At 37.7% G+C, this 26,658-nt stretch overlaps 1 protein-coding gene across 4 annotated transcripts in view; it reads left to right on the plus strand.

The window, feature by feature from the left end:
- Positions 1–26,658, plus strand: part of LOC129780464 (hemicentin-1-like) — a 366,959-nt gene that overhangs the window by 177,109 nt on the left and 163,192 nt on the right. The window lies entirely within an intron of this gene.

Below are 26,658 nucleotides of genomic sequence, written 5' to 3' on the forward strand. Positions count from 1 at the left end.
AATAAATCGTTTCATATATCAAGTCATTTTTAACACAACTGCTACCATATACAATTTTACGCTTACACTTGTGCCAAATTTTTCACAGTACACGATCGGTCATTGATATGAAATTTCACAAAGCGACCAACATTAAAGTTCCAAATTTAAATTTTATTTGCTAGAATTAATCGTATCACTCACCTTACTTGCAATATAAAAATGCCCCCGACTTGCATATACTTGCAATGTCGATTTCCCCCAGGCAGATTTGTTTTAATGTCTCTGTTATGGAATACATTTCGGTAGGAACAAAAGTTCCCCCTACTTTCATGTATTTGCAATGACGATTTCCCCCAGGCAGCTTGGTTTTGATGTCTCCTTTAGGGACCCGTCGCATGTGTCGTCAATTTCGATCAATCAGAAGTGGGTATTTCCGTTAGGATAGGGGTTAAGATTTTTCAATTGTTCGATAGTTAGTTTCATGACATATATTTTTTTCTTCAATATAAAAAATTGTTATGGAGTGCCGAAATCGATTGACGCGAAAATTTCATCAATCCATCATGAAATGACTGAGCAATAGGCGTTTGAAATTGGACAATTTTCACGATGTGCTCGATTGTCGACTTTCAATTTGTACCCCAATATGTTCCCGAAAGACGTAATCCTACGTCAAAAAATATTTTATAATTAGAAACTATAGGAGTATTGCAGGTTCGCTTTTATTACAGAGGTGTTTTCCGGTGACTTTCTCAGGTTTCTCATTGATTTGTCGGTGTCTAGTATGGAAAATTCGAAGAATCAGAAAGTATGCAATGTTTGCTTTAGTGCACAGGTATTTTCCGTTGAACTTCTCAGGTTCCTCTTGGATCCTCCGTCATTGGTTATAAAAATATGTAAAAAATTAGAAAGTATGAAACGTGAGCGTTCACGAAATATATTGTAGGTTAGCATTATTGTAGAGGAGTTTCCCAGTGACCTTCTCATGTTTCCCATGAATCCTCCGTCGTCGGGTATACAATATTTCATAATTAGAAACTATAGGTGTATTGTAAGTTCATTTTTATAACAGAGGAGTTTCCCGGCGACCTTCTCAGGTTTCTCATGGATTCTTCGTCGTCTAATATGAAAAATTCGAAGAATCAGAAAGTATGCGATGTTTGCTTTAGTACATATGTTTTTCCGGTGACTTTCCTAGGTTTCTTATAGATAACCTCCGTCGTCAGGTGTCAAAATATATGAATAATTGAAAAGTTAGACACACAATGAACCCAAAATATATCGTCCGGCCTTCAGGTAATCGAAACATAATTTTCAGGATATCGCTTCGTCGAGTGGTTGAAAGTCATACACATGCATATCTCATCACCTACCACAGTGAATCCTGTTTTTTTACCCTACCCACTAACACACATCCTTCCCATGCTAAACTCTAGGGAACCACGCTACAGAGGCGACCCTTCTGTCCTTCGGGCGGCGAATATCATACTAACATTCTTTCCCTTCCTCTGGTGACTGTAAGGACGTGGCTGGCGTCGTTAATGACCATTTAAAGCTCGAATCACCGAAAATTGTACAACGAGAATGATTTGCTAGTCCCAAGCGTCATTCTGTGTGTTCTTTGTGCAATTTGGTTGGTTCAGGTCAATCACGGAGAGCAACTACGAATTGTACAGTCTACCCAAGCTCAAGCTCAAGCTCAAGCTCAAGATTCTCGTCAAATAGTACTGATTGGTATAGATTTTTCCGCCTGTGAAATTTCTTACATCTGAACAAAGCAGTATTAACATATTCAGGACCGCAAAGAAATCTGTAAGACATACGTCTGAGACCGCAACGTTTTAGGGCACCGAAGTTACTAGTACTTCTTAAAGTATGATATTGTGTGAAACATTTTTATCTGTGAAGAGGAATCACACAAAATTTACATATATATCTTAGTGTAGAAAACACGGGTTATTTCGTGATCCATCCGTAATAGACGGAACGCGAAACACGAGAAAACTAGCGGGCGGTCTTTAAAATGTTAAGGCACACAACGACTTTATAGCCGTAGTATCGCTTGGTGCTGATGATCATAAAAGCATTTACAATGCAATAATTGATTAGTTTCACAACGACGAAATTCGTTGTGTTAGAGGTGTTTCCACGGTTCTACGATGTGAATAAAGGGTGTGTCACATTAAATTGCAGCACGGAAAAACGCTGTAGAAATGCGCCCAGTAGACCGATCCTTTTGAAAATTGTAGACAGTAAAATAAAAACTATTAAACAACTTTTGGCATTTTCTTTTTATTCATACTTCGAGCCCAAGCCCGTATGCTCGCACCTTCCTCTTTACCCCGTCCATAAGGTTCTGTACAACGTCAGGTTGTAGTTTTTCTTGAACAGAAATCCATTTTCTCTTGAAGTCCGCCTCTGATTTGACAACTTTTGGGTTCTTCCGGAGGGCCTGCTTCATAATCGCCCAATATTTCTCTTTTGGGCGAAGCTCCGGCGCGTTGGGCGGGTTCATTTCCTTTGGCACGAAGGTGACCCCGTTGGCTTCGTATCACTCCAACACGTCCTTTGAATAGTGGCACGAAGCGAGATCCGGCCAGAAGATGGTCGGGCCCTCGTGCTGCTTCAATAGTGGTAGTAAGCGCTTCTGTAGGCACTCCTTAAGGTAAACCTGCCCGTTTACCGTGCCGGTCATCACGAAGGGGGCGCTCCGCTTTCCGCAAGAGCAGATCGCTTGCCACACCATTTACTTTTTGGCAAACTTGGATAGTTTCTGCTTGCGAATCTCCTCCGGAACGCTGAATTTGTCCTCTGCGGAGAAGAACAACAGGCCCGGCAGCTGACGAAAGTCCGCTTTGACGTAGGTTTCGTCGTCCATTACCAGGCAATGCGGCTTCGTCAGTATTTCGGTGTACAGCTTCCGGGCTCGCGTCTTCCCCACCATGTTTTGCCTTTCGTCGCGGTTAGGAGCCTTCTGAACCTTGTATGTACGCAGGCCCTCCCGCTGCTTGGTCCGCTGGACGAATGAACTTGACAAATTCAGCTTATTGGCGACATCCCGGACCGAACTTCTCGGATCACGTCTTAACTGCTTAACTACGCGCTTGTGATCTTTTTCACTGACGGAGCATCCATTTTTGCCGTTCTTCACCTTCCGGTCGATGGTTAGGTTCTCGAAGTATCGTTTTAGTACTCTGTTGACCGTGGATTGGACGATTCCCAGCATCTTACCGATGTCCCGATGTGACAACTCCGGATTCTCGGAATGAGTGCACAGGATTAATTCACGACGCTCTTTTTCGTTCGACGACATTTTTTCAAATTCACGAAAAATTGACAGTGAAGCATGGCCAACGTGATCTATACACTCTTATCTGATTATAAGCGAAAGCTGAAGATATAATTCCTAAAAATTAAATTTCTACAGCGTTTTTTCCGTGATGCAATTTGATGTGACACACCCTTTATACAAATCTGGAAAATGAATTCCGTACCCTGAAGGTAAATTTACTCTTTAAGGAAATCACAGTTTCAGAAAACGAGCATGCGCAGGATTAGTGGACAAAAATAATGTTTAAAAAGAATTGATTTGATTAAACATAGTGGCTATATATAGTCATCATCAAACAAACGAATGACTTGCAAATGGAAGTGTAGTATTTGTAGTATATAATGAGTATTTTTTTCATTCTAAGAAAATATATTTTTTCTACAACGTATATTTTCGATTGTACAGTACGATGGTACAGTTTTTGGAAGAAAAAGTACAGATGAGAAAGATTTTGAACTCCTCTGGTACAGATGAAAAGGTGGCAACACTGGTTGTAACAAATTGTAATTGCCTGCGATAACCAGCGCGGAAGCGTTCGATCGCTCAGTGCAATGCGCACACTGACGAAAGCACACAAGTTACGGCCAGCGTATGTATTGTAATCGCGAGGGCAAGAATGTATCATCAATCAATCATCATCAACTGCTTTCTCTAAGTCTCGAAAACCAACGGCTGTCTTCAGAGTCAACCAAAATATGTAAATCATATGGAGAATGTTTCAAAAAACAAATCAACTACGGTATTGCATGTAATCCCTTCAGAAAATATGAAAGAAATCAAATAGAAAAAATGTAGAAATGTCTGTGACTAGAAGCACGGACAGAAACTTGACGTAGGACTTTGGAGACAATTGCTTTTGAATTAGGTTTTTGTAACTGTTCAGAAAACCGTAAATTTAACTAAATCAAAATTACAATTGATGGTCCTAGAAAAATCGTTTGTTATATGAACTGAAGTGGGCTTTAAATGGGTTGTAAGGGTTGCAGTGGTATCAAAAAACCGAAACTATAAATTAATAATACTTTGTATACTCAATAGAAACATATAAAAAAGACTTAGATAGGTATTCCAAAATCAACACGATAAACTCACCATTCTCTGTTATTTTTTGTATCGATGTTCATATATGTACATAAAAATCCTTATTGATAAAACCGTCCCTTCAGGAATATAAATCGATCAGCAGCCTTTTTTCTTTCGTTTATTTTATTTAGCTGAATACGATAAGGAATCATAAACTTACAGCACACTTTTCAACATCGTTTAACACGTTGACTGCCACGTCAGTCACCGGTGACTGACATTGAGTTTTCGTTCAGGCTGCGTCAGTCACCGGCAGTGTTGCCACACGTACAGATTTATCTGGAAAGGTACAGATTTTTTCGTTATTATTAGTACAGTTTTTTGTACGGTACAGAGTACATTCCGTATTTTTCCGTTTTTTAATAAATATTTCCGCTTTTAAAAAAAAACGACCGTTTATTCTATCTTTTTGCAAACTAGTTCTTCCGTACCGTTCGTGATCGATTTGCCCATCTCTACCATGGGAGCTAAAGTACGAAATGTATGTGAACATCCTGTTTTTTGCTCTTCCCCCACAGTACAAGCAGCGAGTAAAATCTTGAAAACATACATACTTTATTCGGTAAATTGTTTACTTGTTTCACTATTTTCACTGTTTGTGTTATAATGAAAAAAATTGCTGAAAATAATTCCTATCTAATGGTTTATAACAGCAAATATATAGCAATAACGATTTTGCATAATATGCATTTGAAATCTCTGAGTTTTCGTTACATTTTACGTACAGTGACCTCCGTATATAAAAGTCAAAGACGTAGGACTACGTCAAAAACATACTCTCAACACGTCAGAAATGAGTGACGAATGCGGGCAAATCGAAAATAACCGAACAAAAAGAAATGCTTACCCAAACACACATCAAAGAAAATTTTATTTTTCATCTACATTTTATTTAGGAAATTTCAGTAAATGCTATTGCATTCCCGCGGGACTAACATAGTTTTTATGTACATTTCGAGAGAAAGCACAGAGCGCAAAATTCACTACACCCTTTCAACGCCTATCACTCCACCCGCAAATGTGGCAGAATGCTTTAGTCATCAATAAATCATGGTGTAACATTCGTGGGGTGGTAAGTGTTATTTCACTAACACCCACTCTTCGGTTACCAATTTCTGCATTGCCCTTCATTGTGTCATAGTTGTGATCAATTTTTCATAGTTTTTGCGAGAATTCAGAGATTCTTTTATTTTTCTATTTCATTGTCCAACGCCATTTGTATGGCTTCACTGATAATGTATAATTTTTTTTATAGTTATCTCAATTCCTCTACAAGAAAATGAATGGTTTCAATTCGTTTGGATTTTCCAGCTTCCACAATCTGGATTTACTGAATACGAAATGGAATGTGAAAGTATCGAAGTCACTAACTCTGGTTCGGATCATTCTCAATCAAATGATTTAGATTCGTTTTTCGAAAATAACGCTAGAAGCTTCTTCTTGATCATTCACGTGTAATGCAATAGAAAGATAAAAATCAATTTCGAACAAGACATTTTGCTGCGAATAACTTGAATGATTTATTGCACTGATCTCAACCGCACAACAATATTTATCAGACCGTGTCTATTATCGCCCGCGGAACATATTTCACAACATAATTTCCACAACTCCCCGAAATCTGTTCCGGCGCGCGAACTTACTCAACTAAACAACAACAGCTGGAGGCTGGCAGGACGCGATAATAGATGGTGTTCAGTGTATCGGTCCGAAGGTCAACACCACATGTTTATGGGGGGTGTGTTTGCTGATGCGGTGGAAATTGTTGCCCATAAATATATGACCAGCAGCAACTGGAATAACAACAACAACAGCTGATGACGGGCTGAATAATTACCATTCTATAAATCTTAATTCGCCTGTCAGAAGCACACATACAGAATTCAAACAGGACCGCGTTGCTTTAAACAAAATAAGATCCACCATAAGAAAACAAGTTGCCATCGGAGGGAGAAGAATTGAGCTCCATAGAATTGGCGCAACATATCGCGATAACAGGAATTCAAGTAAAACCAATTGAATCTTGAAAGTGAATGCATTGAGAGCCTCAATGAGATTCTTATAATTTAGCATTGTACCTCACCCAGGCCTTTCATTATCGGATTCACTCCATCACCGCACACCTAGCACAAACCTCCGGCGACGGTGACTTCTCAATTGGAAAGGAAACCGTTTTTTTGATTTCCCAGCCTCAGGGAGCTACTCAACCGTCTTTAATATTCTCGGAAGGATCGCCCAGAGGGCCACCACTATCATACGGTCCACTGTCTCGTCCCGAACGGCTCGTCCCTCTGTTGTTTACTTGGGGTTCAGAAAATCACACAGCGTGGCTCGAAAAAATGTTATTTCCCAGAAGATTAAGAGCGGACAAGCTGTTCCCCAATCGACTATTGCTTTCGAATGAGATGGGACCGAAGATGACGCTCCGGGTTGTTTGCCGCTCACCTGACACCATTTGTGTCACGGGTGGAAATTATTAAATTTTGAATCTATTCTCTTGGCTGAAAACTAATTATGGTATTTTCTCTTTCTTCTCTTCGTTTCAGGTGAGTTCACTAGCTAGTATGGGTGATAAAATTCATTTAAATCTGATGAATATAAGGAATAGAGAACCCTTCGGGACATTCACCTGTGTTCGGCAAGTAACCAATGTCGATACACTCCATTGGAAAACTTTTCAAATATAAGGTTAGGGAAAAAGTTATGCATTATTCTCTCGTTAGCTGGCTTAAGTGATCAATATCTCGCGTAATATCGATAATACAATTTCAGGCTTAGGCTCGTTGTAAAGGTAACATTTTACCCTAAAAAAAATTCTTTTGCTGTTAATTCGTTTGTTCCATTCAGTTGTGAGTTACAGGGTGTTAACAATGGAGGTCAACAAAGAGAAAAATCGGTACATTTCAAACTTTTTCATTTATAAATGCGAAATAGCAAGCTAGGCCACTGAAATTGGTACCGATATCGCAGCAATAAAATACGTGCAATTTAATTTATCTTTAACATTTTTTTTTTATTTTTTTATTTTCTTTTGAATTTTTCTTTTGATACAATACACAAAATTAAGATCTCTACTGTCAACAAATGGACCGTTCGAAGCTAGCGATTGACCAGAAACTTCCAGAATCAACCAACAGAGGAGGTGTTCCATAAGGACAACGCAAGGCCACACGACTCCAGGAGCTTGATGGGGATGTTTTAATGCATCCACCCTTTTTCTCGCATTGTACAATTTCCAGAGTGATAAGAAATAGTTATTAATAGAAGATTCTAAAAATCTATTGCTAGAGTTTTTCGCCAATAACGACCAAGACCTCTATGATAGGGACATCATGAGGCTACCTTTAGAATGGCAACAAATTTTACAACAAAACGGTGCATATAGGACCCAAATCAGACAAAAAATTAAGCAACTTGGCATACATACTCGAAAATGGTAAGTCCTACAAGAAAGTGATCTATGGAAGAGTTTGAGGAAAATTCAAAACCTAAAAGTCGATTTTCTCAAAATGGCCACCTCGATTTTGATGAAATGGTAGATAAATTGTAGATAAATATGTGCCCTACAACTCTTCCATACGGGGGTCTTCGTAGCCACTAGGTTACGCGTTCGCTTACTAAAGCGATCGATCTTGAGTTCAAACTCAGGGCTCTCAATTGACCATCTTTGTGTTATTATAGAATAACTACGTCCACGCAACCATCATCAGCGAAGGAGATCGATCCACGGTCGAAATAAGATCGATTCATCCATACAACTACTCTGCTCTGCAAGCAACATCGGGCTGCTGTTCTATAAAATAACCCAACAATGAATAATATCAACTGTCTCCGCTGTCCGGTCTGCTGAACAATGGAAGAACAGATAGAATACTCTTACGCCTAAATGGCTACTACAGTGTAATTTACCATAATGTAATGGAACATAAAACCTAACGCCTAATTGGCTACTACTACTACTGTGTCATTTACAATTTATAGAAACATAAACATATGTACATGTACACGAAAATACCCGGCTCTATTACAGATAAAATGCTATGGAGTCTAATAAATAAATAAATGGGATAAAAAAAACTCTTCCATACATCGCAACTTGTGCATATTTAAGGCAAAACATTTTTTTTAACAAAAATTACCTGTTACTTGTCGATGGTTGAGGATTTTGAAGACTTTGCTAGGACAATACCACTTCTGAAATATAACATTGAATGATAAATAAGTTATATTGAGTTGTACGGCTACTGTTAGGAAGTAAAATCAATATAGGATAGGTGCGGTAGTTTTGGCAAGTGCATCAGCATTAACACCTCTCTCATAAGTACAATGGTATCACTACTCCATTTATACTCCGTCAAAACTGATATGCATATTCTAACTATTGCCAACACGGTTGTGTCCCATTCAAGCCGCCGAGGTCACGCAATTCGAGTAGGCGACCGCCGAATTGTTGCATTCGGGTAAGTGTCGGTTCGGGTAGATGTTGCATTCGGGTAGCTGTCGCATTCGGATATTTGTTACATTCGGGTGAATGTCTTTCGGGTAACTGTCTTTCGGGTGAGTGGATTTCGGGTAAATGTGACACAATCGCCAACACTACCACACGTATGCATTATCGAACCCCAGACCATTCGATGGAGCTAGTGAATCTTCAATATTTTGGTTAGTTTTATCCTCATCTATATATCGTTTTTTCTTTGGAACACACTTATTGTGCCAAATCACTACCAATCAGAATTCACAAATTCGCATTGTTTCATCCAACGGATGGGTATATCCCGGTAAACGTAAGGTAAATGATTTTGGTTTCTCCAGTCGAAAATATGATCATGGTTTGTCCACTTTTTTGAATGCTCTAATTTAGCACACCTTTGTCAAATCAGGTATTCGAATGTTTCAAAACATATAAATAAAATTGTCTTTTTCATGATTCACAGTATTTTTATAGTATGTTTTGCGGAATCACACGTTTAAAAGGATTATAAAATACACCTTCTATTTATGTCAATGCGCCCCTCATTCGAGCTAACTATTAATCGATCACCAGATGATTATTTGTCACGTATTCAGACCTTTTCTGGATTATAACACTTACAAATATTGTAAACATCACGATTGCACACCATTTGTATCAGATTAACATAGCTAAACCATTAAATTAACGCATTTTGATGACCTCAGTTCTGATCATGAGTTGTCCAATTCAATAATGTTGTTTTGTCTACATGATTTCTATGGCAACCGCTTGACGCGCTGCAGTTTGTTTATGGTGTCCTTCGCGCATAACAGAAATAAAGTTTCTCTGTGTTGAGTGTGTTGAAAATGTCCAAGAAAAGGCAATATATTATAGAAAGCCTAAATTATGAATAGATCAATATGATGACAGTGAACTCAAGCAATGATAAATGCAACATCTACTTGAGAATTCGAATGTTTTCATTCAAAAATGGTGATTTCTAAAGCAAGACAAACCATTATCATTTTTTGGAGAAACCATGGTCAGAGGTGGTCAAACCATGATCATAATTCCTCTTTGAGAAAAATCTTTAAAAAACAGAAAAATTTGAATAGTTTCCACGCCTTATGGTAGTATTAGCAACCAAAGACTTGGGGCTTTTCAACAAACCCAAACTCGTATCGATTATATGTGATTTTCATGAAGATTTGCATTTACAAGTTGCGTAAAAACACCTCAAATCGGACAAACCAAGATCATTTACCCTATTTTCTCTATAACTGTTGATGTTAACCGACATAGTTTATTACGGTTACACTTGGGGTTGTTAATACCAGCACTACATTTGTAATCCTTGCAAATCCTGGAGATCACGGCTTGACTCATCTGCTAAACAATGAGACACTTTTCTTTGTTGAATTCTGATGATTACGCAGAAACAAAATAATGCTATTTCTTTTCCGCCACTTTACATTTGCTGCCGGTCACGACTGGTAGTTTTCAAATAACTGCAGAGCCATTTTATTCATCCTTTAGGTATCTAAATCATTTAGTTTTAATAGATAACTAAATCTACAACTACTATTCGATAACTGACCGACCGATCAAGAGATTTTTGGCAGATAGCTATTGTTTGAGAGCTGTCGTTGCTCTCTGAATTGAAACATGTTGTATATGTTTACATAAACAAGCTGAAAACTGAACTTTAGCATCCAAGGGTCACCATAAATCCATTTTACATGTTATAGTTTTTTTCTATAACGGTAAAAAAATATAATATTCTCGAGAAAAAATCTTGAAAAAGTTTGTATTATAAAAACTTTCTTGCCTTAAATATGCACAAGTTGCAATGTATGGAAAAGTTGTAGGGCAATTATTTATCTACAATTTATCTGCCACTAGTTGGCCCGGCAAACTTCGTCCCGCCAAAATTTTTTTTTTTGTTATCAATACCTTCAAACATTCACATTTTCTTACTATGAGCAAGTTCATGGGTCCAATCGCAAAACTGTTGATTGATTGATCTTCTATTCGTCTCCGTTGAATATACTTTTTACTATAAAATTCCTAGTATTTCTAACAAAACTCATCATTATAATATCAGATTGTTTTCAGACACAATTCTCGTTCAAGATTTTTCAACCAATTGTAATTAACATCTTTCTCCGTTACATGGAATAAATGTTTTATACAGCAAATATGATAGAATAAAGACAGCCCTAAATCGGATAATTCTTTTCTCGATTTCGGCTCTTATCAACACATCTGGCGATCCTTTTTTTGTATAGATAGAGGAAGATATAAGAGTGTGATTCATCACATTAAAATCCATTTCCAGTTTCGAGCAAAGAACAATTTCGCTAGCGCAAACATCAAATGGACTAACAGCACTTGCCACTATGTAATTGTAGAACACATGGGAATTTAATTTTCCGAATTTTCCCTTTTTCCTTCAGAGTTTTCCAAAAATTTTCAATTCTCATGTTTGGCTGGAATATTTTTGGTTGAAATATGTGTAATATTTTTATGGGATCCCCTCTCTATTCCAGAGGAGGGAGGGACGTCATACCATTATAGAAACATTTCTCATAACCAAAAACCCTCACATCCCAAATTGTGCTTGATTAGCTTTCGAGTTATGCAGAAATTTGTATTTCATTTGTATGAAAGCCCACTCTTAGAGAGCGGGAGGAGTGTCTAACCACCATAGAAATATTTAATGCATCCTAAAACCTCCATATGCTTAATTTGGTTCCATTTGCTTGATTAGTTCTCGAGTTCTGCAGAAATTTGTGTTTCATTTGTATGATCGGTTCAGTAGTTTCCGAGTCCATAAGAATCAGACAGAAATAAATAGAATAAGAATCAGATATTTTCAGAAATCCATTTATATATATATATATATATATATATATATATATATATATATATATATATATATATATATATATAACAAAAAAATCTGAGATGACCATTTTGAGAAAATCGACTTTTAGTTCTTGAAATCAATTTTTTTCAGTGTAGAATTTCAAAAAATATTTTTTCAGTATTTTTTCTGAAAATTCAATTATTTTCCTAAAACTCTTCCATAGATCACTTTTTTGTAGGACTCACCATTTTCGAGTAAAAAAAAATTATCAAAAAAATTATCAAAAATATTTAGCCCTTTCCATATGTTAGTCTAGATACATTTTCGGAAAACTAAGTATGCCAAGTTAATTATGTAAGGACATCACGCCCAGAAAGTTTCATTGAGTTCTAAGAGAGTCAATCCGTCAGTTTTGAACTTCACCCACAAATAATGGATTACTTTTTCCCTAGCCTAATCTATCCAAATACACAAAGGTTCAATGAAGTTTAATTCGAATCTGCATCGACACTCAAATTGGTGTGAAAATTTCCGATTATGGCGACTTTATTCCAATGATTCACCGTTGACGCACACATACACGACCAAAAATCAATACGGATACATATACTTGAATAGAGAAAAATCTTCACCATTTTGCTAGGGAATGGTGCATTCTACAAAGTGCAACTATTTCATGGATTCGACATTGAACAGGAAGATGGGATTTGCCACCTGCTCCAATATGTTTCATATTCAACACAAACACGTTCGCTCAAATCCTGGAGATTTATTTTGTTCCACACTGCCTTTTATCGCACTTTCCAGACGATGAAATCTTTTCTCAATCACTCCATCTGCCTTGCCACAAATTCAATTTCTCATCTCAAGGCTCCGACTACAATTCAACTTTCCACAAGCAGAAGCGTATTGTCACCCTTACCAGCTTCCCCGGCCGGTCGGGAAAGGTCTCCTTTCGCAAAAACGAACATGATGAACTTTTCTACGCATATAGGTATATAGAACGAATAGCTTTCGATCAATTTTTCCATTCTACAGCTGCCGCAGTGCCGAAAGTCAACGAAACTTCCGGTAGACTAAACCGAATGCAGAGGTGAGAAGGAAAGGCTCAACCAAAGTGTTTCAATGATTTTTTTTCCAATCTTCGATTTTGCAAGAATACGTTTTTTCCAAAGTCACATTAAAGTTGCTTGCCTTTAAACGGCGTTCACACGTGTGCTCGTATATTTTACCATCTGTCTGTTCACCTTGAGATTGCTATTTTTGTGTGACAGCATATTCAAGCATAACTTTTGTGTGGAGAATCTGGACCATTTTAAAAGCACTTTAAAAGGTTGCAAAAACAAAACTCCGTCTTCAGCTCTTCCAATTGAGCGAGCCACCGAATCGATAAGCGGCATTAATTGCATTTCCAACGAGCGAGCACTAACTGTCAGCTTCCAATATCTGCTTGATCGGATTCCAATTCCGATAAGGTATAATCGATGCTTTAGTTGCTGTGGCCACCCGTCTCGACGCAGCCGAGCACACAAGGATCCTTTGAGCTGAGAAATTGATCATTATAATTCCTCTGCCGCAGCGGTACTAGCTTTCAGCAGCTCGAGACCCGGAACTGCTGCTGCTGCTGCGGCAATCGGCTGTCGGCAGATCAAGATTCGAGCTGCCGACAAAAGATGCACCACAAGGATCCAATACGTGTATGTATGCGTGTGTGTGCTTTTGATATCTGATACGCCACAAAGGAGAAGTCATCTGTGAACTAGCGAAGGAAAATGCATCTGTCTGCTCGGGAAACCCAGCTATAATCCATACGGTCTTGTACGATGGCTGTTCTGTCAGCGAGGGGTCTTGTTTCACTGCAGAGCTTTTGTGTTCTTTTCCAGTAATACTCATAAGTCGTTCCGGAGTAGAATTATATTTGATTTCTGAAGAGCATTAAGAGTGATGCAGATAATAGGCCTTTCTGTGAGCAGAGCTTATTTCAAACGAATTTAGATGAAGCCAAGTCGCGTGATTACAATAGTATCGTGCAGAAGCTGGTGTTGAAAACTAATTCATCAACCTAAAGCAGGACTGCCATGGAACGTACAGATCATGCTTTATTTTGACTTGAACTACACTATATTTTTAACTAGCAGAATTCACCATGGTACGCTATTCGGCGACAGGAAAATCCAAATTAAACAATTTTATTACAGAAACTAGAAGGGTGTTACTCAAGACCTGGATGCATTGTTGACGTACGACTACGGAATTCTTTTATCTCGGGTTGATACTAGCAACACCTAGCAGGGTAACGCCAAGAAACATCCGATCATCGATGGCTGCCAACCTGTGCCACAAATTATCAAAATATATTCACGAATGAAGGAATGAACTTTTTCCCAGTGTCGGATGAATTCTCTCCTGTTGAAACTCAACACCATATCTGTCATAATGAGTATAACAAAAGAGTTGAGACGCGTGCACTTTATCTGATATGTTAAATGAAAACAGCATGAACGAATATCTAAAAGCCTGCATTCAGGCACTATCATTACTGTCAATAATTTCAAGTGATTATCACGGACGTTAAGTTGATCTTCATCACTTGCAGTGATTTTTTATTGAAAACTTGTTTGATTTCCATATTTAGAAAAAAAAAAGAACCAGGATTCCGGAAAATACAACATTAGTTTTCGTTGAACGTTGACCGTTGTGCGGTGTTGAGCGGTTGAGCGACGTTTAGCGTCGAACGGCGTTGAGCGTTCCGTTTCCGTTTCTTTTTTTATACTGTATCACTTCCATTTTTGGAAAAATGTCGGGAGTGAGAATTGAACTCGTGGCCTTTAGTGTGTGAGGTACGGTCCGTCTTCGTATCCTTTTCCACTTTCTATGCTCTTTTCAACCGCCATTTTGCTCTAACACGATCTTAGTTTCTAACACTTTCTTTGTCTAACTCCACTTCACTATCTTCATTTTCGGTCTTCCAGGGCCGTTTTCAATGAACCGGATACCACCACCTTCTTTTCCAAAATGGCATCGGAATACGATATTCGACTTCTGGTGTTGGAGCCCTTTCATCCAATACCCATATCGTTATATCATTGTTGGTCATTTAGAGCCAATATCATTGAACCGGAAATCAAAACAATATTATGTACGTTTTCCGCTCGTCTGTTATTGTGACCCATTACCCATATAATTGGGGGGCCATTTTCGGCCAATCGGGAGTTGATTCATAAAACATACCAAGAGCTATATGACACATTCCATTGCTCAAGTCGCTAAAAACAAAAATTTTATGTGATGAATGCCCATCCTTGACATTAATCGATTTTACTCTCAATTGGTTGATGTTGAATTTTATGCTTCGATTTTCACTAACACGTAATGATCTTCAATTTCGACGTTACGAATAACAAAATTAAGATGCAAATGAAAAATGAACTTCATGGCAAGTTAATGTTGATGTTCATTCCACTGGTGTTCATTGATAGTGTTGTTTCATATTTATCGACTCTCACTTGAGCAGTAGATTATCAATACAAAAATGGCTGAAATTCGCCTTATTTGAATGTCGTGAATGTGAATATTTTCGGCACTGCTGCCAACATTAACGAAAACAAAAAAATACCTGTCATTAATTGTCCAAAAGTTATAAGAGGCTATACAATTTAAAGTGAAGCCTATACAAATTGAAAATTCAAAGTTGAAATATTGTTCCTTCTAATTTAAACACAAAACGCAGGGAAATCATTCTGAAAATAATACCTTCAAACCGATTCATGTATGTATGGAATAAACTGCAATTTATTCACCTATTTTAACAAATGTACAAAATAAAAAAACCCACAGAACGCTCATTCACACAATCACAGCTGGGAAAATACACAAGCATAAACACAAAACACAAAATAAGATTAAATGCGTTTATCAATATAAAGAGTAATTTTTTGAGGGTTAGGTTTCTAATTTACAAAAAAACACAGAAACATTGTAAAAATGCAGAAATTATTATTGATAGTTAAAAATCTATCCTTGTCATACATTTTTTAAAGATTACCTAATGTACATGCTGGCCACGACTATGTTTTAAGTGATCCATATATGAAGTCCAATTTTGAGATACTTTTTGAGCATATCGGCTGATATCTCACCGATAGCACGTGTGATGTTTTCTAGTGCTTGAACCGATGCTAGTCCAATGGCGTCAAAATGCACGATCTAGGCGGATAATTCGCTGGTCTAAAACGAGTCATGAATCGCTCACCAAATTTATATAGGTCCGCAATAGGTTTAATAGGTTTAGGTTTAGGTAAAAAGGTTTAAAGGGGTACCCCAGTCTGGAAAATCGAAAAAAATCGAATTTTGGTTTTTTGCATTTTTTGGAAGCCTATGCCTTCATAAATGTTGTCCGAAAAGGTTTTTTCGATATTTGATATCGTTGGAAAGTTACAGCCAAAAGTATGAGCTCACCTAAAGGGATATAGTATTGTGGTACGAATTTTAAAATGGGTTTTCTCGAAACCATGTTTTTTCAACTGGTGGTATCAATATCTCAGGATCTGCTCGACCGATTTGGCTGAACTTTTTTATCAGTATGTAGGAAGGAATTATCTAAAGCGTTACATAGCCGTTTTTCGATATCTCTTTTTTTCGATTTTTTTTTTATCAGCGATTTTTCATGAAAAATAACTCATTTTTAACAAAAGTGACCGCCATTTTGACTATTTTCCGAATTTTCAAAAACCCCTATGCAACGCTTTAGGTATTGTCCTAAAGTTTTACAATATAAAATATCAATGGAATTCTTTCTGCGACACCCCGTTGATTCAAAACCGATACCACCAGCAAGACACCTTTATTCAGATAGCATCTACGCATCCAGCTGTTAACAGCGTAATAATCATTATTCGTGCACCCAAAAATACATCTTCAAATATATCTTAAACAATAACCAGAATATATCTTCAACAATACCATAATAACAGTTCACTTTATTCCTAACATCCGAAAAAAAATCACAAAAATTCATAATGTTTCGACCATCCAGACAGGGGTTCCCCCTTAATTATGCGAACTTCAGTCACACATAACGTAGTTCAGCAAGTCACTCGTTTTCGTGTGCTTTATTATCGTCACCTGAATGAGTCGGATGACGATGGTCCAGCATAATGTGGTGCAAAAAATTGCTCTGCGTTAGGATGACGCCTACTGCTTTTCGATGTATTGATGCAGTTCCAAAGACAACAACTAAGTCTTTGTGATGACGTGTAACAAACAGAACCAGCAATGTTAGCTGCTTTGAGTATTGAAAGAGACTGATAATTTATCGTAGCGGAAATGCACTTTTTATAGCCTAGTGACAGCGCAACAGTTGTGCAAGGTTAAACAAATATTCCCTTTCCGCCATCGTCCTTCATAATTATACGAGGTATGGCTATTAAATAACGAAACTGGGTTATATTTTACGAAAAAGGGTTATATTTAAAAAATTACGGTACAAAGATATGCTCCCCTGCAATATACTTCCCTTGGCTCCTCACACATCTTTTCATACGTTTTTTCCATTGTTCGAAGCAGTGCTGAAACTTTTATTTTGTGATGGCTTTCAAAAGCCGCGTCACTTTTTCCTTCGCCTCTTCTACGGACTGATATCGGGTACCTTCCAACACGGATTTGATCTTGGGGAATAGAAAAAAGTCGCATGGGGCTAGATCTGGTGCGTACAGGACATGTTCTAATCGGCTAAAAATTGCTTCACCGACAGCGCGTTATGGGCAGGTGTGTTGTTGTTCGTGTTTTTCGTCACACATGATTTCCGACACGCACTACAAACTAGGCGCGCAGTCTCGTTATTTAATAGTCATACCTCGTATTATCGTTGCTACGTTAGGTGCTCCTCATTCACTGCTTAAAACAAAAATCTATTGAACAATGATGAAATGGAGTGCTTTCAATTCTCTCAAATTCAAAGTATCTACTGATTAACGCATTTTAATGCATAGCAAACAAATCTTAGAGAATTTATGATTCCATTGAATCCTCAAAACCCGTTTGCAGCAAAAATATTTATTATCGTTAAAAACTAGATATGTTGTCTAATTTGACACTCGTAATGAAAGACGTAGTCCTATGTCAAAAATTATGTTCAATAGCGAATATAAATTTTTGGTAACTTTGACCATACCTAGGCGCCCTTCCGGGACGTTGAGGGCCATTTAAAATAAAATGTGTTCCACACTATATAAATCATTCATTGCATTTCAAAACTATTGTACCATGATCTGAAGAATGTTCCTTTTTTCCGGTCACGATTCCATACATTATGTTCATGTCTGTAATTCATAACACAAAACGATTCAAAATACACCTAAAGAACTGTTCGATAAATTAAAATAAAATACAAAAAAACGTTTTAAGTTAAACGGTTTAATTGTGATTAAACATAATAATGTACTAAAAGCTAGAAAATACTTAGGCAAGTAGCAGCTAGCAGTTATCACACCTCTCCTTCATTAGTCTAGGGTATTGATAAGACTAAAATAAAATCGTGGGACATATGATGAAGTCGCTAATTATGGATAATGGAAATACAACGTACCCCACGATTTTATTCTAGTCTTATCAATGCCCTAGACTAATGAAGGAGAGGTGGGATACCCGCTACTTACCAAATTATTTTCTATCTTTTAGTACATTATTATGTTTAATCACAATTAAACCGTTTAACTTTAAATGTTTTTTTACCTATTTTATTTTCTAGTTTTAAGTACATTATCTGTTTCATCAGAATATGTTTCTACAATAAAACCACTGTACTGTGTTCTATCAGTCAAATAATTTCATTTGATACCGATATTGAGTGGATTGCAGAAAATACATAATGTGTATGATACCCATATCAAAAGCCCTTTCATTCGATACCTATATTAATCGGGTTTTGTGAAAATATGTAGCCCACCATTTGGTAGTGGCAGCCATCTTGGCTTTGCCTTTTTCATAAATAACCGTGTTCTACTAATCAAGCTGTTTCACCAATAATAATAGGGTTTTGAGAAAATATGTAGTCCGCCATTTTGTAGTGGAAGCCATCTTGGATTTGCAATAACTGTGTTCTTCTAGTCAAGCCCTCTCGTTTGATACCCATAATAATGGGGTTCCGAGAAAATGTATAGTCCGCCATTTTGTAGTGGCATCCATCTTGGATTTGCATTTTTCATAAATAACCGTATTTTACTAGTCAAGCCCTTTCATTTGATACCCATATTGATGGGCTTTTGGAAAACCCATATTGATGAGGTTTTGAGAAAATATGTGATCCGCCATTTTGTAGCGGCCGCCATCTTGGATTTTCAAGATCATGAAATACGCAGTTTTATAATGACTACAGAGATAAAGGTGTGTTCCAAATTTCAAATCAATCGGTCAACAGAAAAAAGGTCAAATTTCTATTAATGTGGGTCAGCGCTACAGACAAACATGTTACAAACATACAAACATATTACAGGGCAAGCTAAATAAAACCGTTTAAAAACGCTACTTCTTTTGTAGAATCATCCTATATTTCTGTACATCATCGCTCTAACATAAACTTTTGCGAGTTCTTTTCTACACAATGATCAGAAGTACCGGGAATTTTTTTATTTAAATTTAGATTTTGCATGATTGTAACGTGCCATCGCACCGAACCCATATTGTACTGAATTAATTGACCAAACATCAAGTGAGCAAACACCGTGTTCACCTGATATGACCCCGTGCGACTTTCTTTTGTTCCCCAAGTTGAAGTTGCCACTTCGTGGAAAGAGATTTCATTCGATCGAATAACTAAGCTTGAAGGAGATAAAATAAATCTGTCTGAAATTTAACTCTATTTTATTATTTGAAAATTCCCGGTACTTTCTGATTATCTGGTTTATTCAGAAAAAAGTGGAGAGGAAGAAGGTTCTTTTCCGTCTTTATTCTCATGTTTTTATTGTTATGGTATTTCTCACTGGTGAGTTTTTTGGGTTACAATATTTTTAGGCATGCTGATTGCCTCATCCTCATATGCCAGATTGAAACAAAGGTACATACACACTATGATAAATTATAGAATTAGATTTCAGACTTTTATTCAGATTCGAATTTAAAGTGCATTTTCAGAAGCACATTTGAATTCCATTTTCCTATTTCTGAATTTCAATTACCAAATGCGAATGTTGGACCAAGATCCAAGTTGCATATTTCATTCCGCAGCCAATTCCGGATTACGGGTTCCAAAAACGTGCTTCAGCTTCAGAGATAAGTACTTAGATGACACATTCTGATTCCTCATTCCGGATTTAATTCGGTCTCTAGATTCCGGACTGTGATATGAAACCGAATCTGAATTCCGGTTGCACATTCTAGTTTCGAATTAAGATTGAGATTTAGATAACGAATTTAAATTTTCAATTCTAAATTCCTGGCTCCACACTCTGATTACAGATCCATATACATTATCATCATCTCCATCTATTCTCCACGGCTTATTTCGTTTGTTCAAAGTAGTCGATTCATCTGGGGCTTAATATTTTGGTCCTATATTGATTGTATTGATGCATAGAATGATTGAAATATTTTTTTTCGCTCATATTTTCGAAAAACTCGAATCGAGAAGAAAAAAAAAGAAACTTATTTCACTTTCTACTAATGCGTTTTTTTATTTACTCGAAACTAAATCATACGCTTTTTTACAATACGTTTTTTTAGATAATAATTAACTACATGCACGCCGATTAGTAACATACGTATGCGGCGGCATGAAAATCACATTTAAAATCCAAAGCAAAATTTGCATCGACTGTAATTATTCCGCCACGCACTGTTTATTCAGCAGAGAAAATGTGCTGTTTACCATCAACATACATCAAATGAAAACGCAAATTATTCTGCTATCGGCAGTTGATTTATGTATGAGCGTTTCAGGGATATTATTTTAGTCAGAGGCTCCATTCAGAACAAAAACATGCATTCTCATTAGAGACACAAAATTTGCATATTTTGCTCTGTTATCGAAGGATAATTCTTTATTTTGTGTTATAAGAATCGATTCTTCCCCCAAAACGCTCAATATTTTAATATTTTATCGATAAACATTTACAAAAGGGGGTTCTCCGTAGCCACATTGGTTGCGCGTTCGCTTTCTAACAGATCGATCGATCGATTGTTATAGAATAACTACGTCCACGCAACATTCATCAGCGATGGAGATCGATCCACGGTCGAATGGAGATCGATTCATACATACAACTGCTCAGCTCTGCAAGAAACATTGGGCTGTTGTGCTATTGATAACACAACATTGATCGCATCAACGGTCTCCGCTATCCGGTTGTCTAACTGAACAATGAAAGAACAGAAGGAATACTCTTACGCCTGAAAATGGCTACAATGTATATCTATCTATCTATATATTAGGCTGTCAAAAAAGTCCTGCGGTATTTTTTTTTTGAATTTTCAGTTGTTCATAAAATTAGTTACAATCATCTGTTTTAAGTCAAATATGCGTCGTTTTGTTCGATGACTTGTTCCCAACGAGATGCCAACTTCATAATACCCCTGTTATAGAAGCTCGCTTCCTTATTGGCAAAATACTCGGATAGCCAATTTTCACAGGCCTCTTTTGTGGCTAACTTCTGACTACCTAGCTCGTTCGCCATGGACAAAAACAGGTGGTAGTCACTTGGTGCAAGGTCCGGACTATACGGCGGATGCAAAAGAACCTCCCATCCGAGCTCCCGGAGCTTCTGGCGCGTCACCAAAGAAGTATGTGGCCTGGCGTTGTCCTGATGGAAGACAATGCGGCCTCTGTTTATCAAAGATGGCCTCTTCTTCATGAGTGCTACCTTCAAGCGGTCCAGTTGTTGGCAGTACAGGTCCGAATTGAGCGTTTGGCCATAGGGAAGCAGCTCATAATAGATTATTCCTTGACAATCGCACCAAACACACAGCAGAACCTTCCTGGCCGTTGATGAGGGCTTGGCCACCGTCTGAGCCGCTTCAGCGGGCTTCGACCACGACCGTTTGCGCTTCACGTTGTCGTAAGTGACCCACTTTTCATCGCCAGTCACCATCCGCTTCAGAAACGGGTCGATTTTGTTGCGATTCAGCAGCGATTCACATGCGTCGATACGGTCAAAGATGTTTTTTGGCGTCAACGTGTGTGGCACCCATACATCGAGCTTCTTTGTGAATCCAAGCTTCTTCAAATGGTTAATAACGGTTTGATGACTTATCCCCAGCTCTTGGCCGATGCTACGGCTGCTACTATGCCGGTCTTTCTCGGCTAATTCAGCGATTTTGTCACAATTTTCGACGACGCATCTTCGACGACCTCTACACCAGAACGAAAACGTTGAAACCATCGTTGTGCGGTGGAAATGGAAACTGTATCGGGTCCATAAACTGCACAAATTTTATTGGCAGCTTGAGATGCATTTTTGCCTTTGTCATAGTAGTACTGTAAAATATGTCGGATTTTCTCTTTATTTTGCTCCATATTTGCGACACTATAACTCACAAACGACTTAACCAAACAAAACACTGTCAAGGACTATATTATAGCGCGCAAAAATACCTTTCCAACAAGCTATAGTATGACTCGATACATTGAATACAACTAGAACTACGCGCTTACAACGACACCTCGCGGAAATACCGCAGGACTTTTTTGACAGCATAATATATAAAAATGGATTTCTTGTCTGTCTGTCTGATTCTTATGGACTCGGAGACTACTGAACCGATCGACATGAAAATTGGTATGAAGGAGTTTTTGGGGCCGGGGAAGGTTTTCGTGATAGTTTGAGACACCTCCCCCCTCTCTAAGAGGGGTCTGCCATACAAATGAAACCCAAATTTCTGCATTATTCGAGAATTAATCAAGCGAACGAGACCAAATTTGGCATGTGAAGGTTTTAGGGTGCAATAAATGATTCTAGGGTGGTTAGATACTTCTCCCTCTCTTAGGGTGGGCTGTCATACACATGAAAAACAAATTTCTGCATAACTCGAAAACTAATCAAGCAAATGGAGCCAAATTTAGCATGTTAGGATTTTAGGGGGCACAAAACGTTTCTATGGTTATTAGACATTCCTCCCCCCACTCTAAAGGGGAGAAGAGGGCGGGGTCTGTGCCCGAAAAAAATCTGATAGTATAATGATGAGTTTAGTCGGGTGCCAATTTTTTAGTAAAAGATAAATTCAACGGGGCCGATTAGAAGATCAATCAATGAACAGTTCTGCGATTGGACTCATGAACTAGCGCTTAGTAAGAAAACGTGAATGTTTGAAGGTATTGATAACAAAAAACAAATTTTGGGCGGGACGAAGTTTGCCGGGTTAGCTAGAGTATATATATAGAGAGTATATATATATATATATATATATTTTCTTTCTAACAGATCGATCGATCGATTGTTATACAATAACTACGTCCACGCATCATTCATCAGCGATGGAGATCGATCCACGATCGAATGGAGATGAAAACCCCAATTTGAATTTGATTTTTCGAAATTTTGACGCGTGCGGCAATTGCAAATGAAGTCCGTTTGAGCTAATTTTTGGCATAGGGTTTTTGATCGTGCATATCAACATTTTGCAGGAAGTCCTGTATGAAAAATCGAGATGGCAATTTCCATTGGCACCCTAAACCATACGTTTTACCTTGTATTCCGAAAAAACGGCAAAGTCCCATAGTGTCGATTTTCGACATAAAATAATTTTTTGTGAATGACAGTAGATCTTGACATTTTATGCCATTTGAAGACATCAACATATATTTTTTAAAACCCCGACAGACAAAGAAAAAAGACTCACGGGTCGCGCATCGAAAAAAAGGTGATTAGGTTTTTGAACATGGGTTGAAAAGCCTTCAACTTCTCAGAAACATTTCATGCCAAAGCGATTCCAAATTTTCATCAAAACCAAGAGGAAGCACATTGTCATTCGTTTTTATTTAGTTCCACTTGATTATCTGATGTTACTTGAAAGTGGATCTTTTGAATTCATGTTATACTAACTAAACTATGCGTTACTTGATATTTTTTTATTTTAAGTTCTGCAATAATTATATTGAGGATGGTAGATAGAACAATCTTTTAGTCTGCTAATTATCTGTTTCGGTACTTATCTTTCAACAATTTCATTACATAGCTGTGCCAATCTACATTTCGCCTTAATGCAAATCTTGTCGCCTTAATGCAGTTCATTTCAACGTCTTCATAACCGCTCTGGGATTTCTCCTCCAACATCCAACGTGCGCCTTGCGGCTTATTATAAATTGATATTAACGGCCATGAAGCTTCGTCCTCCATTATTTAGGCTCCATGTTAACAGTGATGGTTCCATTTATCTGTGACCTTTCAGCGAGCGCTTCTGTCCCACCCCAGGCGGTATGATCTGTGCCACTTCCGATGACGACAATAACAATAAAAGACATTATCAGCAGAATAAAGCTCTTGGCAGTGTCATTGCTGTTCACGCGTTCTGCCCATCCGAACCGATTCGATGGGATGTGTCTTCATGAAGACATAGCATTTTATTTCCTCCTCAAAAATGCTGAACTGAAAGAGAAGTAGAAGAATATCTCGATCCTAACGTTCGTACGGACCAAGATATTTTCCTGCTTAAAGCTCTTTACGACTTCTGTTCGTGCACTGAGTGACTGCCCTCGGGACGTTTGCTTTCTTGGTGTATCCGGCGTATTCCACACTGCATCCCTATCGTGTCATCATCGTCAATGGTTGAGTGTCCTCCGGGTGGAGAAGAAATCGACAGATCTACACGGGTACAAGCGATAGCGAGGGAATGTCTCGCTCTGCGCAATGTTTCGTGAAGAACGAGCAAAAAAAAAAGAAAGAAGAAAATCTTGGGAATCCACACAGAAGACAATCCCATGACCGTCCTTTCTACTGAATCCAAGTTAATCATCCTACTTCAAGCAGTACTCCGCAGAGCAACAGACCACACGAAAGATAATAGGAATTATTTTCTTTCAATTTCACTGACTTAATCCCAAAGCACACTGACGGTAGCAGCGAACGATGGGGACCAAGAAAAAAAAGAAATGGTTTATCGTTTAATTAAGATCATAATTCTATGCCTCAACGATAGCGGTGGGGACGGATCTTGCGGTGGAATGTTTTAAATTGATTTCTTTCTTTTTCGCTCCGTCTGTTGCCGGGAAAAAAGGAAGATGATGTCATTTATCTGCAGGTAGTCGCCGAGGAATAACGGATTTAAAGTTTACCGATTTTCTCCGGGCTCATGGGATGACGAACCTTGCAACCAGCTGGAATGCCGGTCGGTTATAAGATGACAAGATGTAATTTGAATCATTGCTGCTTGCTAGAAGTATTTGCAAGGTGTTAATGTAAATATTGGATCAGAATTGCATAATCACATGGGTGGTATTTGCCATTCTGAGCTTCTAAGTGGTGAATTTATGATAATCTCCCGAATTTTCATTGTAGAGTGCATAGAATTTTTCCGTGATTGTAGGTACTGTATGAACTGTAATCGATTTAGTAGTTCGTGTTAGCGAAACGCATTACTGGTATGCATAAATGCATGCGGACACAAAAGTGACCCTTGCTTGCATGTAGCCTTAGTGCTCAATTTATCAGGCTTCTGAATTTAGTACTCCTCATTGGGGAAACACATTTTGGTCAGCACAAAAGTATGCGAGTACAAGAGTACCTGCAGCTTGCATCCGTTTTGACGTATGCAAATATTGTGTTACTAAAATTATGTCGTGGTCATCAGCTTAATCCCTATGATATGAGAAAAAAATGAGACGTATTCATCGAAGTGAATAAACGGCACGGAAAAGGTCCAACATCTGAAATTAGTTTCTTTATTTTACGATCGTTTGTTTCAAAAATTATATGTTTTCTTCATTGTGATAGAAGCGAAAAAATCTTTGATATATTTAATCGATTGATGCACACATATTTACGATTGTCGAGAAATATTTATGTTGCTTCGTATTAATATTTCTATACAGTGGAGCGCAAACTAAAAGGTTTGCGGCGCAAGCCATTATCAAAACAGCGAAGCAATCAAATTTACAAATTAACTCTCATCCACAACAAGTACTGTTAGTAGCTCGCTGTCTAGAGCAATACTGAAACACTAAACTTATTTAATATCCATGTAGATTTTTCAGTATATCCCAGGAAAAATTACATCTTCAACGCTCCCGACAGCATTATTCCCAAAGAAATAATACACATACTACACAGCGCTTTTCGCAGAACGGCAACAGCAAATCCGAAATCGGTTCTTGTGGAACGAATTTTCACCATCGGTTTTCAATCGAAGAACACAACTCCCGTCGCTGAAAAATATCTTCTTCATATCCATCTTGAAATTTGCTGCATTTTGACGCCACTTACAACTCGGATACAATGCAAGAATTTGAGAAAATTGAATGATCGATGGCAAAAAGTCAGCAATAAGCCCAAAACACTTCTAAATTCACACAATCTCTCCCCCGGCAAACGAATTATAAGGAACAATTTGCCTTTTATTATTCCGGATATTACTTTGAAACTCATCGAACTTTTAGAAGTGTCTCTTAAGTGAAAACTTTGGTTGCCCTGTTTGTTTTCTACTGCGAAATTGCTATTGTCGAATTGTATTACGCTGTTACTCTAGTTGCTCCTAATGGACAGCACAATTTGAGGAGCACAAATTGAACCAATAAAAACGTGGGATTTAGCGCGTTTAGATGATACTTCACATTTAACAATTATCCAATCATTCATCTATAAAAACATATAATTTTCTTTATTATAATAGAAAATATTAGAATATTATTACAAACATCTTTGCGATCTATTAAGAAATGGTAGGGTTACGAGTATTCAAAATATTGCATTATTTACTACATTAGACGTAGTTCTACGCCAAAAGATACAATCA

The sequence above is a fragment of the Toxorhynchites rutilus genome, chromosome 3 (genome assembly GCF_029784135.1).
Source record: "Toxorhynchites rutilus septentrionalis strain SRP chromosome 3, ASM2978413v1, whole genome shotgun sequence".
Lineage (NCBI taxonomy): Eukaryota > Metazoa > Arthropoda > Insecta > Diptera > Culicidae > Toxorhynchites > Toxorhynchites rutilus.